Source organism: Schistocerca nitens, chromosome 2 (genome assembly GCF_023898315.1).
Source record: "Schistocerca nitens isolate TAMUIC-IGC-003100 chromosome 2, iqSchNite1.1, whole genome shotgun sequence".
NCBI classification, from domain to species: Eukaryota; Metazoa; Arthropoda; class Insecta; order Orthoptera; family Acrididae; genus Schistocerca; species Schistocerca nitens.
In genome coordinates this window covers 376608934-376628226 of record NC_064615.1, presented here as the reverse complement: position 1 = coordinate 376628226, position 19293 = coordinate 376608934, and positions in this window count along the sequence as shown.

Here is a 19293-nt window from a genome sequence, read left to right as displayed (position 1 = left end):
AAATGGCTCTGAGTACTATGGGACTTAACATCTGAGGTCATCAGTCCCCTAGAACCTAGAACACATTGATTTCTGTGGGTGTTTCACGCAGTGTTACTTGTCTGTTAGCAATGACAAAGCTACGCAAATGCTGTTGCTCTCGATCGTTAAGTGAAGGCCGGTAGCCACTGCGTTGTCCGTGGTGAGAGGTAATGCTTGAAATGTGGTATTCTCGGCACACTCTTGGCACTGTGGATCTCGAAATGCTGAATTCCCAGTTATTTCTGAAATGGAATGACCGGAGCATCTATCTCAAAAGCACCATTTCGCGTTCAAAGTCTGTTAATTAATTCCCGTCGTGCGGACATTATCACGGCGTAAACCTTTTCACATGAATCACTTAGCACAAAAGACAGCTCCGCCAATGCCCTGCCCTTTTTATACCTTCCGTGCGCGATGCTTCCGCCATCTGTGTATGGGCATATCGTTATCCAGTGACTTTGTCGTCTCAGTATACCTCATCGCATCTTATTTTAAGTTAAAAGGAACAACTGTAATAACTTGAAAAGAAGGAAAGGAAGATACCCAGGAAATTTCTGTGACCTCAGAAAATTACTAATGTAACTTAAAACAATAGGAAAAACGAGGCGCTCTAAAACTACAACGAAAAAATCAACAACACAGTGCGGAAACAAGTGTTGAAATTTTGAGGACACTTAGCAACAATTGGCGAAAATTGAGTGAGTTAAAAGCTCTTCAGTTACATAACACCATTAAAGTCCACCTCTAAGTGGATAGAAGATGTCAAAAGAGACTCACAAGCTACTGTTATTACACTAGAGATTATCCAAAACAGGGAACAAGAAAAAGGAAGGAAGGTTAGTGTTCAACGTCCCGTCCAGAAAGCGTTCAGTAACGCCAGAGCACAAGCTAAAATTAAGGAAGGATGAGGGAGGAAATCAACCTAGCCCTTTCAAAGGAACCATCCCGACATTTGGTTTGAACGATTTAGGGAAAAACCAAATCACAATGGACGGATGTACATTTGAACCGTCGTGCTCCCGAATGAGAGTGCAGTTGTTGAGCATTACGCCACCTCGAACGATACTAATTCAGAACCGAACTCAACAACATAAAATCATTTGGAGAAACCATTTAAAAGGAGGATCTTACGTTGCATTTCCGAGGAGGAAAGAAACAAATGAAGTGAAAGAAGGAAAGGGATCTGGGAAGACATGAAAAGAAAGACCAAGAAGCTGCTACGAAATCCATAGTTGACCAAAATCGGAAGAAAAAAAAGAAAAGAAAAAAATGTGGCAACAATATTACAGAATTTGATTTTATAAGCGTTCTGGACGCCTACTTACATATGTAGTCCTCAGTTCCTTCCGCACGAAAAGCGGGTATCAACGAACAAATGTGTATAGTTTTGACGGTGGAATAATGAATTTTATCATCAAATGGAACTTCCAATTTCGCTCTGAAATGTTTTAAGACGAGAGGAGGAAGTATGCCAGCAGTATTGGGGGCGGGAGTCCCGAATAGTTTCCAGATATGGGTTTCCCTAAATCTCTTTAGGGGAATGCCGGGATTGTTTCTGTAAGTAGAAGATTGACGATTTCCATACGCAAATGGGTTAGGGCTCCACCCCTAATTACACTAATGTGGGCGATACGTTAAACTGTAACCTTCTTTCTTTCCGAATAACTGCAACAGTTTCTCTGTGCCACGTGTACTGTGCGAACGTCCGATATCGTCAGCAAAGGCCTTTATCGGTCAGCGTACCACCTGTCTTGTTTTAAGTAGCCCGACAAAGCAGACCAAAAGTCATGTTATCGTCGAGAATATCTTAAATTAAAAAGATTATTCTTTTCAATTCCAAAAAATTTTACGTCATCCTTCTCTCTAGTTAGGTCTTGAACCTATATGCTTGGTGGTAAGAGTGTGTGTAGGGTCCTACCACTGACTGCCATTTATCCTGCCACTGATGAGCTCCTAAAGTCGTCAACTTCCGATAAGTAGACTATTGTCCTGTCTCTTACGTATTTCGCACTTGGCACGTTTTGGAATTGACGTGGCCTTACTGAACTAACTTGTTCGAACATAGTATTGTCACAAATAATAGAGCAAACGGCAATCCATCCAAGAGGGAAACAGTTCCACGCATGTGCCAACTAAAAACGCGAAGAATTGTAAGTAACCTAAAAATAACACGAATCAAAACAAAACTGTATCATTCTAGATCCTACTGATGATGCCTTAAAATGCAAAAAGGCGAAACCCGTCTGTGAAATATAAAATACAGTGCAGCAAGATAAGGCGTTTTTATTTTACAAAACAAATATTCCTGTGCTTGCTGCGAAGGATGGCCATGCAGACAAACTAGTTAGTACTACAATTCTTCCATGTTTATTAGATATTCCAGGTAATCCATGAAACTGGACTGAGAAAGTGTTATCAGTGCTCACAAGGGAACCTCCCCATCGCACCCCCCTCAGATTTAGTTATAAGTTGGCACAGTGGATAGGCCTTGAAAAACTGAACACAGATCGATCGAGAAAACATGAAGTAGTTGTGTGGAACTATGAAAAAATTAGCAAAATATACAAACTGCGTAGTCCATGTGCAAGATAGGCAACATTAAGTACACTGTGGGCTCAGTAGCGCCGTGGTCCCGTGGTTAGCGTGAGGAACTGCGGAGGGAAAGGTCCTCGGTTCAAATCGTCCTGCAACTGAAAATTTTTCCTTCCTTTATTTTCGCCAAATTATGATCTGTCCGTTCGTTCATTGACATCTCTGTTCACTGTAATAAGTTTAGTGTCCGTATTTTGCGACCGCACCGCAAAACCGTGCGATTAGTAGACGAAAGGACGTGCCTCTCCAATGGGAACCGAAAACATTTGATCGCAAGGTCATAGGTCAACCGATTCCTCCACAGGAAAACACCTCTGGTATATTCTATACGACACTGGTGACGGCATGTGCGTCACATGACAGGAATACGTTGTCGAGCCACCTAACCTGTACACTTGGCGAATGGGTGAAAAGATTCTTCTACCTTGCCCGACTTAGGTTTTTTTGTGGATGTCATAATCACTCCCAAACAAGTGATGAAAACATAAGAGTTTGTCACATAAACTGCAAAAAATAAATGCAACAGTTTTACAGTCGCTCAGTTTTCCCTGTGCTCTGTCAAAACATTTGTTTTTAACGTTTTCAAATTCTTCCCTGTGTAGACCGTCAAATCCTGCATATGTCCAAGCAAATCTGAACATGTCCTGGAATTTTGGAGAGCGAAGTTGATTATGTGTGAGTACCTGAACTTTGATAATTGTCTCAAAATAAAAAAATTAAACTTTTCACTCGAGGGAAGACTTGAACCAAGGACCTTTCGTTCCGCAGCTGCTCAGGCTAACCACGGGACCACGGCACTACTGAGCTCAGGATATCCTTGATGTTGCATATCTTGCTCATGGACTATTCAGTTTGTATATTTTGCTTATTTTTTTCATAGTTCCACACAACTTCTTCCTGTTTTCTCGATTGATCAGTGTTAAGTTTTTCAAGGCCTATCCACTGTGCCAACTTATAACTAAATCTGAGGGGGGTGCGATGGGGAGGTTCCCTTGTCAGTAACAAGAGGTGCTGATACCTACGTCGTGATGGGTTCCTGTCTCACCCTACTAAAAGAGTGAGCGGGTTTGCCTGGTTCGAAACTGCCCTTTCCATTCTCTAATCAGCATATGAGCATATTATTATAAATAGTGACACTAACATAACTTTTCTATATTACAGTCTGTCCAGTGTGAAATATAAGCGGACGATTTCTTCTTCAAACGTTTCGCTACTTCAGCTTGCTCCTACCCTTCATACGAACAGTAGTTACACTGTCATAGACATATTTGCAACGAAATCCCCAAAACAGAGTAATTCTTACATCTCAAATATCTGTTCAAATGGTTCAAATGGCTCTGAGCACTATGGGACTCAACTTCTGAGGTCATAAGTCCCCTAGAACTTAGAACTACTTAAACCTAACTAACCTAAGGACAACACACACATCCATGCCCGTGGCAGGATTCGAACCTGCGACCGTAGCGGTCCCGCGGTTCCAGACTGTAGCGCCAGAACCGCTCGGCCACCAGCGGCCGGCTCAAACATCTGTACCTGGCAAGTCCGCCCATGACATAATCTTCATGATATAGTCGCTAGAATGTCCTGGAAAGAAATCGCAACTCACTACATACTGAGGCTTCAACAGCATTAATTTATCTGAACTTGCAACTGAGGCGCAGTAAGTAGGGTGGGCGTTATCATCTATTCCATTCTCTGACGATTTCTCGCATGCATGTTTCAACAACTAAGGTACAATATTGCTAAAAGCTATTTCTTCGTGCCCGCTAATCACACACATCGCAGTGATACACAGGCAGAACATCTAACATTCAATACAAATAAACAGAATTTTAAGTTTTGTGTGGGATAATATGAAATATTGATTCGGAAATAAATGAAATTAGTCCAAAACCCTCGATTCCAACCAAGGTTCTTGGAGTGTTCCCTTGGTTGACAGGCCAATCCCGAAACGAGTAAAACTGTCCCGTCAATTCCCAGTTGGGAAATCTTCTGCCTTATTAAGGGATCGCTGATAATTTGCCGGAGAGCATCGCGACCCTACAATGCGTTGATCTAAAACAGCCCACTCTACTCTTTGGAGTGGAACAAAAATTTCTCCTTCGTCTCCTGAAATACCAAGCTAATGAAGACTACAACAGCGATCAGCTTCAACAAAAGATGTAAGACTTGCACCACGCCCCCTTCTTTGGTTATTTATTTCATATTGGTACCATTGTTGTCTGTACACAGGGCCTGAATATGGCGTAGTAAAACGTTGAAACTGGTTTCCGAATAAAATAAGATTGGAAGGTCCACCCATGAAGAAATGTTAGGAAAACTGAGGTCGGGACAGGCTAACAACCTAATCCTGGCAGAGGCTGTAAATATTTATACCAATATGCGTATCTGGCTATCGCTCGTGTTCAGTTGGCGTGATAGATATTTAAATCTTCAGTCAGCACGTCTCTGAAGATGGTGAAAGCTTGGAACGCGTATTGGTGTAAATAAAAATATATGAGAAAGGTCAGTGGTTATTGTAATTCTTAAAGAAGTAAAATGGTTATTTTTTGTTGTTATGAATGAAAATACAAATATTTAGGGATCTTGTGCCGCCGATGTGCACGACACATTTCACTGATCGACACTCACTCCTGTTTACTCTCTTTACGTAAGCAAGATTGTGCCGAGTGGTTATAATTAAAGTGCAGCTACTCACGTAGGTCCATTGTGGGCTGTAATTATCGTATGGCAGCGAAACTTGGTAGATATGCGTTAAGGTGGAACCAGTTTACGTCGAATAAAAATTGGCTCTGTGAATGCAAGAAGGACGTATATAAATGTTTCCATGCGTAATGGATAGGAATGGGATGTGGGCAGAAAAGGTCAAACAAGTGAGAAAGGCATAATGTCGATTTTATTATTGACCACCGTTTACACAGTTTCTTCAATATGAGTACCAGAGACGTCGACGAGATGCTGACAGCGCCAGATATACACCTGGTGGCAATCGGAACTAACTTTTTCCAGCTAAGTCGGTTCCGCAGTAACTCATTAGCTTACCTACTGCGTTTTGCTGCCATACAATAATTACAGCCCACACTGCACATACACTCCTGGAAATGGAAAAAAGAACACATTGACACCGGTGTGTCAGACCCACCATACTTGCTCCGGACACTGCGAGAGGGCTGTACAAGCAATGATCACACGCACGGCACAGCGGACACACCAGGAACCGCGGTGTTGGCCGTCGAATGGCGCTAGCTGCGCAGCATTTGTGCACCGCCGCCGTCAGTGTCAGCCAGTTTGCCGTGGCATACGGAGCTCCATCGCAGTCTTTAACACTGGTAGCATGCCGCGACAGCGTGGACGTGAACCGTATGTGCAGTTGACGGACTTTGAGCGAGGGCGTATAGTGGGCATGCGGGAGGCCGGGTGGACGTACCGCCGAATTGCTCAACACGTGGGGCGTGAGGTCTCCACAGTACATCGATGTTGTCGCCAGTGGTCGGCGGAAGGTGCACGTGCCCGTCGACCTGGGACCGGACCGCAGCGACGCACGGATGCACGCCAAGACCGTAGGATCCTACGCAGTGCCGTAGGGGACCGCACCGCCACTTCCCAGCAAATTAGGGACACTGTTGCTCCTGGGGTATCGGCGAGGACCATTCGCAACCGTCTCCATGAAGCTGGGCTACGGTCCCGCACACCGTTAGGCCGTCTTCCGCTCACGCCCCAACATCGTGCAGCCCGCCTCCAGTGCTGTCGCGACAGGCGTGAATGGAGGGACGAATGGAGACGTGTCGTCTTCAGCGATGAGAGTCGCTTCTGCCTTGGTGCCAATGATGGTCGTATGCGTGTTTGGCGCCGTGCAGGTGAGCGCCACAATCAGGACTGCATACGACCGAGGCACACAGGGCCAACACCCGGCATCATGGTGTGGGGAGCGATCTCCTACACTGGCCGTACACCACTGGTGATCGTCGAGGGGACACTGAATAGTGCACGGTACATCCAAACCGTCATCGAACCCATCGTTCTACCATTCCTAGACCGGCAAGGGAACTTGCTGTTCCAACAGGACAATGCACGTCCGCATGTATCCCGTGCCACCCAACGTGCTCTAGAAGGTGTAAGTCAACTACCCTGGCCAGCAAGATCTCCGGATCTGTCCCCCATTGAGCATGTTTGGGACTGGATGAAGCGTCGTCTCACGCGGTCTGCACGTCCAGCACGAACGCTGGTCCAACTGAGGCGCCAGGTGGAAATGGCATGGCAAGCCGTTCCACAGGACTACATCCAGCATCTCTACGATCGTCTCCATGGGAGAATAGCAGCCTGCATTGCTGCGAAAGGTGGATATACACTGTACTAGTGCCGACATTGTGCATGCTCTGTTGCCTGTGTCTATGTGCCTGTGGTTCTGTCAGTGTGATCATGTGATGTATCTGACCCCAGGAATGTGTCAATAAAGGTTCCCCTTCCTGGGACAATGAATTCACGGTGTTCTTATTTCAATTTCCAGGAGTGTATGTGAGTAGCTGCACCTTAATTATAACCTTATAACCACCCGGTCTTATCCTGCCCGACGCAGATGACTGGTCAGAGCATACGGTGTGCATGTTTTCATACAATTGCGACACTATGTGTCTGCTAGTTCATTCCCACTCTGGGTTGATTGTTCACGTTTCTTTTTGACGATACAACGTCTCTTTCTGACGATATATCTGATCTGACAGTTCTTATTATAGACAGGTTCCAGTGCTTGCTTTGTTTGGTTGTAGCGTTGATACCTCGATACTATAGTTGCCTTCTGTCGTTTTTGTCCTTAGGTTTCAGAGCAGATCCACTAGCAGTCCGAGCCACATTTCCACTTGCGGATTACAGACCCATTTGAATGTGTGCTGGAGCGAGAGAGCGTCACCGGGTGTCCTCTTTCCGAATATTCCTATAGCGTAAGACGCGAGGGACGGACGTCACGGTTCACTTTCGCCGTCGTTATGCTTTATACGTACTAACACAGTAAAATGTCCCTTGACACGCCATGAAAGGCGAAGTGATGTAATTTTAGTGTAATTTTTTCCGTGTTGTACCGATTGATTATTTAAATGCCTAGCAGTGAAGTTTCTCCGATTGCTCTCCTGCGTATGACACTTTCGTTCTGACAAAACGAAACCATCATGAACCGTGCAGCTGTTGTTTCAACCTTGTCTGTCTCATCTGTCCGTACGTGACCACAGTAACGTGAAAAGGAACAGGTTTTCGGAGTGAACGAGAATCTGCACAGCACCCTTGCCGTCTAGAGAACACACATTTACTGAATATGAATAAATGATTCTTGCCACGTCATATTTGTCAGTTCGAACTTTCGACTTACTCCGTCGTCAACGCCGTCGAAAGCTCGGGATACAAATCTAACGAGGAAAGAACTCTGTGAAACATTTATTCGGCAATGACGCAGCGAAAAAGTCCGTGGTTATATACTAATACGTTATGGCAATAGAATATTTGTGCCAGACTGGATTTCTAGTTTTTCACCTCATCAATTACGTTAGCTGAGTATGGACCCAGGCCTCACTCAAACTTTGATCACCGCGAGGGATTAGCCGAGCGGTCTAAGGCGCTGCCGGCCGGTGTGACCGAGCGGTTCTAGGCGCTTCAGTCTGGAACCGCGCGACCGCTACGGTCGCAGGTTCGAATCCTGTCTCGGGCATGGATGTGTGTGATGTCCTTAGGTTAGTTAGGTTTAAGTACTTCTAAGTTCTAGGGGACTGATGATCTCAGATGTTAAGTCCCATAGTGCTCAGAGCCATTTGAACCATTTTTTTCTAAGGCGCTGCAGTCATGGACTGTGCGGCTAGTCCCGGCGGAGGTTCGAGTCCTCCCTCGGGCATGGGTGTGTGTGTTTGTCCTTAGGATAATTTAGGTTAAGTAGTGTGTAAGCTCAGGGACTGATGACCTTAGTAGTTAAGTCACATAAGATTTCACACACATTTGAACATTTTTTTAAACTTTGATCACCGCTGGTACAGTATCTCGTCAGAGGTATCCGGACACATCTATATAACGAGGAATTGGTTATAAGACGTCATGAGAGGCAGACCCGCCGGTTTGAAAGGAGTCGGGAAGTACTGTGTTGCCAGTAGAAAAGCAGCAACTGCAGATTGGGTCGGTCAGGAGTGCTGTGTGACATCGATAGTGGACTCGTCACTGTGTGTGACGTCAGAAACAAATGCCCCACGGACATTTCAATCCTTTTAAAGCTGCACAAGTCGACTGTTGATGACGTGACTGCAAAGTGGGAACGTGAGGTAACAACCACAGCTAAAAGAAGTCCAGGCTGACCTCATCTACTGACTGACAGGGGCCGTTGAGCATTTCGATGGGTGTCTGTAAATAACCGTATGAAATCGACGAAAGGGGTGATTCGTGAGTTGACACAATGTGCATAGGGAGTTAAAAAATAATGAGATACGTTTGTCGAGTAGCTCCTCAGAGGCTTCATACCGGGTGATCAGAAAGTCAGTATAAATTTGAAAACTTAATAAACCACGGAATAATGTAGATAGAGAGGTAAAAATTGACACACATGCTTGGAATGACATGGGGTTTTATGAGAACAAAAAAAACAAAGTTCACAAAATGTCCGACAGATGGCGCTGGACAGCAAAACGTCAGTGACTGCGCATGACAATCGTGTATAAAAGGAACTGTAATGAGAGAGAGAATCAGATGCGCCAGCAATCGCAGCATGTTGACGTTACCTCAAAAGGCGCTTTTAGTGAACCTGTATTATCAGAATGGGGAATGTGCTAGTTCAGCGTTACGATCCTATCGCCATAGGAAGGGGATTCGAACGTTGACAAATGCAGCTGTGGCGAGAATGATTTCGAAGTTCGAAGCCACGAGTTGTTTAGACGATAGACCCCGTAGTGGCCGACCGAGCACAAGGCGTAATGTTGCTGAGACAGTTCAGGAAGAAATGGAGACTGTAGCGGGTTCGTCTATGCACGGGTAAGTCAGCACTCGTGCAGTCGCACGTCGCACCAGCATTCCATACACTACTGTTTGGTTGGCACTTAGGCGTACCCTCCGATGCTATCCGTACAAAATCCGTGGGCATCATGAACTGTTACTTGGCGATTTAGTGAAGCGGAGGGCATTTGCGGTGTGGGCGTTTCAAAAGATGGCGGAAGATGACGATTGGTTGAGTAACGTGTTTTGGACCGATGAAGCTCATTTCACGCTCCGAGGGTCTGTCAACGGCCACAACTGCAGAATTTGGGCTACCGAAAATCCTAGAACTGTCGTGGAAACTCCATTGCACGACGAGAAAGTCACGGTATGGGTTGGATTTACCACATCTACCGTTAGCGGGCCTTTTTTCTTCGAGGAAATGCGCGATTCTGGTTTTGTAACTGCTACCGTGACGGGTGAGAGGTACGCCGATATGTTACAGAATCGCATCATCCCCAGCCTGGCTGATAAACACCTGCTGGAGCGTACGATGTTTATGCAGGATGGCGCTGCACCCCATGTTGCTAGACGCGTGAAAGATCTCTTGGGCGCGTCGTTTGGTGATGATCGTGTGCTCAGCCGCCACTTCCGTCATGCTTGGCTTCCCAGGTCCCCAGATCTCAGTCCGTGCGATTATTGGCTTTGGGGTTACCTGAAGTCGCAAGTGTATCCTGATCGACCGTTATCCCTAGGGATGCTGAAAGACAACATCCGACGCCAATGCCTCACCATAACTCCGGACGCGCTTTACAGTGCTGTTCACATCATTATTCCTCGATTACAGCTATTGTTGAGGAATGATGGTTGACATATTGAGCATTTCCTGTAAAGAACATCATCTTTGCTTTGTCTTACTTTGTTATGCTAATTATTGGTATTCTGATTATATGAAGCGCCATTTGTCGGACATTTTTTGAACTTTTGTATTTGTTTGGTTCTAATAAAACGCCATGTCATTCCAAGCATGTGTGTCAATTTGTATCTCTCTATCTACATTATTCCGTGATTTATTCAGTTTTCAAATTTATACTGACTTTTTGATCACCCGGAATTTCTGTAGTCAGGCTAAGCGACGCTTGAGGTGGTATCTAGAGTGGCGGCACTGGCGGATGACTGCAAAGGAGTGTGTTCGACTGATGGACCACGTTGTACCCTCTGACAGTCCTATGGAAGAGTTTGGGTTTGGCGAATACCTGCCATCATGTATCGTGCCTACGGTGGACTACGGAGGAAGTGGTGATAACAGTACGGGAATGTTATTTGTGGTTATGGTGTGGTCTCCTTATTGCGCATAAGAAACCGCTACATGTGGAAATATGTAAACACATAGTACAGCATTGTGTCCGACGTACGGGAAAAGTTCGGAGACGATGATTGACTGCATCAGCATGTCACAAAGCAGAATCTGTGAGGCAGTGTTCTGCGGACAATAACATTCCTGAATGGACTGGCCTGTCCAGAGTCCCGACCTGAACGCAATGGAATACCTTTGGGATGAGTCAGAACTTCGACTTCGCTCGAGACCCCAGCGTTCTACAGCATCACCTTATCTGGTTTAGCTCTCAGTTGTAATGGGCTGCCATCCCTCCACAGACATTTAGATCTCTCACTGAAAACGGCCCTAGCAAAACCGCAGCCGTCATAAAGGCGAAGGGTGGACTCACTTCATATTAATATCCACTAACGTGACTTTATACACTTTTAATCACGTAGTATATTTCCACCTAATACCACATAATATCTTTTCATCCCAATGCTTCTTCATTGATTTTATCTGCATTGACCCCATATATATTCCATTCCAGAACACTTCACCCGGCAGTGGTGTGTAGAGGTATGGAACATCCTATATGACGAATTTCTGTAATTAATTGCTAGATGGCATGTCACGTTGCTTTGTGGTTCCAGGTAGTTGCTACGAGATGTCAATAGAGTGGTGCAAGGGTGTTTTTCTAGCTTTTGGTGTGAATAGTACTTCCTGAGATGCTGTTAGAACAAGTGTGAGCATGCTGGGGTTTGTGAAACACCTACACACCTCTCTCGTCCCATAAGAAGAAAAAGTCAAGATGGCTATTTCATTGTATTTTTGTGCGTATTTTGTATAAGGCGTGACATTTGACCGTGTAATTAATAGCACATATTGTTATATATGGATTGTTATGGGTCAGAAGGGGAGAAACTGCAACGATTTATTGATAGTGCTCTTGATGAGGGGACAATTAATTCCAATGATGAAGACGAAGAAGATAATGTTATTGTCAGCGATCACTACGCATCATCAGAGTAGAAAAAGTTGAAAACGATGAAGATGAGATGAGTGATACTTATTATCTGGAAAAAGGTGGAAAAAAGAATTTCCACGACCTCATGTTAGTACAACGTCGCACAATATTATTACCCAACTTCCTGGCATCGTCGGTTCAAAAACGGACCTCAGCACTATGGGACTTCACATCTGAGGTCATCAGTCCCCTAGAACTTAAAATTACTTAAACCTAACCAACCTAAGGACATCACACACATCCATGCCTCAGGCAGGATTCGAACCTGCGACCGTAGCGGCCGCGCGGTTCCAGACTGAAGCGCCTAGAGCCACTAGGCCACACCGGACGGCGCATCGTCGGTGATACCATGTGATGCACCATTAGAGTTTTCCAATCTCTTTATATTTCCTGATATTAATGAACAAAACCGATTGGTTTACAAATAAATGCACAGAGAGTCAGAGAGAGAGAGAGAGAGAGAGAGAGAAGTATTCACAAGGAAACGTACTAAAACCTGCAACGAAGCACGAAATGATGGCAATGGACTGCTGTATTTATCAGAAACCTACAAGGCAAGCAGACAGAATTTGGAAGATCTTTGGGCAACTGATGGAAGTGGAATAAAGATTTTTTGGGCTACTACGTTCCTCTAAGGATTCAGATTATCCTCGCGCGTCCTGGTTTTGATGACCAAGACATTCCAGCAGCCAGGAAGGAAGTAGAAACATTACCTCGAATTAGAGATGTTCTTCACCAGTTTCTGACAAACTGTAAGTGTGTGGCCTCAGTTGCCTGAGACTGCAGTCATGTGTGTGTGAGTTGCATTTGCGTGAGGGTGTATGTGTGTGTTTGCCGTCTAATTCTGACGAAGGCCATACTGGAGAAAGCTATACTTGAGACAGTCTTTTTGTTGAGCCTATCTGCGACTCAGCATCTCCTCCATATGGTGAGTGGCAACGTTCCTTTTCACAATATTGTAACTGTAAGAAACATTTTCCTGTCACTGAATATTTTACACTGGATGAGAAATTAGAAGCGTATGACTCAAAATTTGTAGCTGGTATGTGACTAATAATTAATAAATGAAATTCCTATTTATTACTATCACCTTATTTTAATAATATACAACAATATTAATCCACGGTAATAGCTTGCAGTTGATTAAATCACTAATTTCGTTGTTAATATATTCAAAATACTTATAAAAACTGCATGGGATGTACTACATCACACACGCCACTAGTGTCAGAATTCCAGGCACACCACTGCAGGGTTAAATTTAGTCACATTGTCCCTTGTGACAGGGTACTCCATGGCCTTCGACCAATTCTGTTTTCCCAGTGGTTCTATTTGGACATCATAGGAGGATACATAAGCTACTACGAAAGTATGACGAAGGTCTGGAAGTGTGCTCAGATAGCCTAATTCTTCCGTAGAGGATATAAAGTTCTTGAGTCGAGATAATCCGTTTGCTGGTGTCCTGTTCTTTTAAAAACTCATGCTTATAAAAAATACAAAATTGATATGAACATCTTTCATTTATTTTCAAATGTCAAGGCGCAAAGTCACAAGAAAATAGGCTCGCATAACAATTCATTTGTAAGTTACGTTTTTCACAGTGCGCCGGCCGGGGTGGCCGAGCGGTTCTAGGCACTGCAGTCTGGAACCGCGCGACCGCTGCGGTCGCAGGTTCGAATCCTGCCTCGGGCATGGATGTGTGTGATGTCCTTAGGTTAGTTAGGTTTAAGTAGTTCTAAGTTGTAGGGCACTGATGACCTCAGTTGTTAAGTCCCATAGTGCTCAGAGCCATTTTTTCACAGTGCAGCACTGCACGCCTTAAGTCACGCAAGCCATCTTGGACCGACTTTCGGTCATAGACGTTTTCGATGTCACTAAGAAGTGTAAAGAACGCTGGAATGAACATCCACCCCAGAGCGGCCACCAAAGCCAGTTTCCGATCTTCCCCGTCGCGAATGGTCAAAACTCAACCGCATCCGAACGGATCAAGGGAGATGTTGCCACATGTAGAAGAAGTGGGGTTACTGTCAAAGTGCTGTGGGCTGCGGTGTGGGCGACCAGACAGTAGGGCATATTGCGGAGAATTACCAGATCCACTCTGTAAAGGTTGTCTGAAAGATATGCGTGTAGCGACATACTGTGGAGAGCTACCCTACACACTCTTGCAAAGGTGGTCTGAAAGACTTGCATGCAGAGACACCGAGTGCTGCTGGGATCAGGCTGTCCGATTTAAGCTTGAACTTGTAAATTCATCATTGTCTGGAAACTAATAGTTCCCCGATAGGACCTATTACGGCTGTACATGGACAACTTATAACGGAGTTCCCCGGCGTCCAAACTCTAGATACGCACTTGAGGGCAAACACATTGCAACTAGTGTTCCACATAGCCACCCCTCATGTGAAGGCACTCCTCAGTACGTCTCTTTATCGGTGCCCACACAAGTTCAAAATCCCTGGCGGTTCCCGAATGCGTTGAGCACGATCTACAATGCATTTGCAGAGTTCAACGACACTATCGATAGATCTGGAACACACATAATATTTTCAAATACCCCCAAATACATTAAAAAAAAAACAGCTAGTGGACACGTTGGGGGAAACTGGAAGGACACGTGGCTGTCGATACGGCATTCGCCAGTACTTAAGTATTCAGAATGATGATAAAATCAAATGAGGTCAGTTTGTCACTTCGTAATTTACGCCTCAGTTGCTGTATTTCGGAATAAAGTAACCTTAGACGTTAACAGTCGTGTAACATTGGTAGGACTGCACTTCGAGCATACGCCGTTTCGGAGGAACCACTGATTTCCGGACCTATGTTTGTTGAGGTTTCAGTATTTGCATCTTTTATTGCCTTCTGCTCACCCCTCTCGTTTGTACTTCTAACAGACAAACATATGTATATGGTATGCGGAAATTCCCGCCACAGTCTTCTAGGGCGTGTAGAGGGGAGTCAGTTCATAATATTTTGAATAAGAACTCATGTCCGGAAACGTACCGTTACCGTTCTACAACGGTTTCAGTTCAGACGTGTAACGCGTCCCCGTCTGGTGAGGGAACGAGGAAAGTCTCAGAGTCCCTTGTCCTGGCATGCAATAGGGTATACAGGATTGCGTGCACTACGTCAGACGGTTACTTGACTCACTTAAAGTCTGCAAAGTTTAATTTACGAGACTCCTTTAGAGAAAGAGGCTCCTGCTCTAGAAACAAGACATACCATGTGGGATGGAGAGTGTGTACCACAACATGCTTCGCAGGTACAATGTCTGTAACAACGTTGGCGGTTGCAATATCGAGCAACTGTTGTAATGCATCAGTACTGTTCTGTACAGATAGTATGCTGGGTTCTTTTTCGTTTTGGAATAATGTAAACACGTAATGCTTAAGTGTTCATACAAATACATGTGTTTAAGTGATAAATCGATGTTTTGTTATGTTTCCTTTCGAAATGTTACCTAATAACGGTACCGCGTCACGCCTAATTTAATTCCTCAAACAGAAATGAATTGAAACAGTCGTAGAACGGAAACGGTGCGTCTCCAGACATGGATTCCTCTTTAAAATATCATGCACGCATTGCCCTCTACAAGTCCTAGAAGTTTGTGACGGGAATTTACGAACGTGTGTGTGTGTGTGTGTGTGTGTGTGTGTGTGTGCGTGCGTGCTGTGTTACCCCATTGGATGCTACTATCAATAAGTGGACGGTGAAACGATGTATAGCATTTCTATAGCCAGAAACATAAAAAATGTTTCAAAGAAAAACGAAGAGGGTTAACGCGACTGTTCGCAAAAAGCAGGATATACGAAGTCGAGTCTCTTTCAGTTCTCACAGCATATTCACTACGCTGCAAGTTCAGTATTTCTGATCGGCTTTCGGTGGTAGCTCATCATGCTTCATCTTCACTGACATTGTCACACCGATTCCACATTAACTCCATTTCAGTGAGCTTCATGCAATTCAGACTTTTTACTCATTGTAGATTTCTCACGCAGTTCTGAAATTTCTGTGACTGTATTAAACCACAGGTTTAGTGTTTCAAGCGCTATGGAAAATACTGTGCTTTTAGCAGTCACAGCATGCTTTGGGCTTGCTTCGTTGTCAGGCTATTCAAGGGGAATTTTGCGGTTCCTTTGGTGCGGCAGCGGTTTCTGCTCTGTCCTTCACTCAAAACGAGCGCAGACGTTGGCAGAACAGCGCCAAAGTCCAGTCTCCGATGTTTGTCGCTTCGTCATACACGTCCTTATCTGGTAGCAGAGATTAACCGCTCCAACAACGCGCCGAGCGGGACCCGTCGGCAGTTTCCAAGACACCCTCCTCCCCGTTCGTCCGCACAACAAAAGGGTGGCTGGCAGTGAACCTACCTGGCACTCCTTCCCAGCTCCTAGAAGGACGCGCACAGCTTAATAGCCTTTTGTCCGTACACAAACCAGACCTTTGTGTGCCTGCTACGACTAAATGAAGTCCACGATAGAGCACTTACGGAAATCCCGAAGCACATGGCCATTTTATACTGTAGCCGTGCTTTCTACAGGAATCGTTAGCGCTAGAATTTCACCCGGAACAAGTCCCGCCCACTCACCCCAAGTTTTCCCCGTCTTTGTTCGGCGCCTGGGCATCGTTGCAGTTGACCCACGTGGTTTACCGCGTTGAGCTGCACTTGGAGTGAATGTTAAATTAATATCTTGCTACGTTTTAAATTTTGGCAGGTAGTTAAAAGACACGTTACAAAAAACGTGCACAATTGGCCTCAGCTGTGCCAGGTACTTCCACAGCAAACATAAGAGAAAACAATTTAGCACTGAATTCTTTAAACACGAGAACTCAGTATTCAGATGAACAGCCTATGAAGAAACATACTTCTATGTGAGAAAAAGCACCCAAAGTTAAAACAGGAGAAACCAACCCTCAAAGAATAGTTTGCTTGGAGGAAGAGGAACCACAGTATACTTGACAATTAAGTTTCAGAACTCAGACAGTATATGTTCACTGTACTTCCAATGGGCATCAAAATTACTTTGTTCTTGCTAGATCGATCCAAGCTATTTTTGGGTGTGATTAACTAAATAGTTTTGCTGAAAAGTTTTAGGGGTGGAAGAAGAGCTAGCACAGCATGAAGGGCGTTTTACAGCCGTGAAACACTGCAGCATTTATTTCCTCCATAACTGCTCTGTTACAAACATACACATCATCATTATTATTTTTAAAAAATGGGTTGAATGATATTTACGAAATTAATAAATATTTTGGTTATAAAAACAAAGAATAACGACAGATTATTTCCTTGAGACGTTTGCAACAACACTAATCACACAGAAACAGCCACAGTTCTTTGTAACCTCGTTTATAATGCGCAGGTATGGCATTGGAAGAATTTACAAGTTAAAATTCACCCATACTAACAAAATGTGCCATATAAGCAAATATCTTACTGCTTTCATTAGGCATTTCTACTTTATGGCATTCTTATATTCTTTAATTTCCGTGAGCTGCTATGAGGGCCTACATAAACAAAATGACTTTGACTTATTTCTATATAACGTTGAGTTTAGACAACAGAGTTATTCGACTGCATCCGTGGCTTTACTACCGACATGACAGATCCAAGACCATTGTTTTCGCAGTGTATGTTTGCTCTGCTGTTCCCCTCAAATATACGTATTACAATAAGTGAATTAGTTAATGAAAATTTGTCCTTATTGCCCTTAAATAACATCACGTTATTTTTTGTTTTCTATTGCTGGCGATGCTCTCAATTCTCTATAAATATTTTTATTTCTTTAATAATGCACAGTCATATTACTATCCAGAAGAACTTAAATTTCTTATCATAACTGAATTTCATCACAGTGTAACATGTGTTGGACTGTGACGATAACAACTTTGATGTACGTTGATGGTGTTGGGACAGCTACCAGCCACAAATTTACTTTCAGTTCCTTTATTCAAAGGGTACCGTTACCGGTTTCGAATCGTTGTGATTCATCTTGAGACGGTTCACACGCTTTCCTTATGACATGTGGTGTGTTTTTTACAGATTAATTGTAGTGAAATGTCGGTTTGGAGTGTTTGTTTGCATAACATTCGTCCAACAGAAGTGAATACATTCCCACTGCATTCTTATTGTTGCACACGTAATTTTTTCTCACTGGACACTATAGATTTGTCACTGAGAAGAGTTCTACCACGCACCGCATGTCTGCCCATTACACATTACGACCCTCTTCAGCTGTCAGCGGTCTCTGTCAGTCAACAGACGAGGCCGGTCTGTACTCTTTCGTGCTGTACGTGTCCCTTTATGTTTGCACTTCACTATCACATCGGAATCAGTGGACCTACGGATGTTTAGGAGTGTGGAAATCTCGCGTACAGACGTATGACACAAGTGACACCCAATTACCTGACCACGTTCGAACTCCGTTGAGTTCCACGGAGCACCCCATTCTGCTCTTTTACCATGCCTAATAGCCACTGAGGTCGCTGATATGGAGTACCTGGCAGTAGGTGGCAGCACAATGCACCTAATATGAAAAACGTATGTGTACGTGAAAACAGTGAAACGCATTAATTGATATGACCACATGTGATTCATTGTAAGGGACGTTGCCGTTAAGTTAACTTTTTTCAAATTTAATTTCTGTCTCCCCACTTCTGAGTAGTTCTAGTCAATAGTAATTACTAATTCATTATTTTTGTTAGCATTCAACAGAATTTCCTCACTTGTTCCCATTCTATCCATTACTTTTTTCATTAGTTTTCAATGTGAACTTCGTAGTTGTAGCTATTTCACGTTGCAAGATTAAGCGTTACCCGCTCTCACGTCTAACCAAGCTTTCGTAGTGAGTCAACATTTCAGTGTTATAGTGCATGAACTGTATAATATGATGGTATAAACAATAACAAAAACAATAATAGTTGACACAGTAATGAATATGTAGTAACACAGTGGTATCAGACTTATTAACATACGGTTAGGTAAAACGTATAGCGTAATTTTTGAGTGGGTGAAACGCTTGGCAGCAGTCCGTAGGGGAACAAATATGTAGAAGAGGAATTTTTTTCTTTATACCCTACCTTACAGATATATTGCTCGACAAGTGCATGAAAAAGGTGTAATCAATGTATAATAATAAAATCATGCTTAGCTTTTACGTATCAAAGTAATAACTGAAAAATGAGTGAATAACAGACAGTAATTTGGTATACTACAGTTCAGGTTCTGAGGAGAATTCTCCAAAAACTTTTAGATGAAAACAGAATTGGGGCAGGCGGATGAACTGTCACATCCGCCTTTTAACTGCGCCAGGTAGAAGGAGATTAGAGAGTGGAGAAAATTTGATACAAAAGGCATCAAATTCGGAAACCAAAAAGAACCATCTGAACTGCTTGGTACTCACAG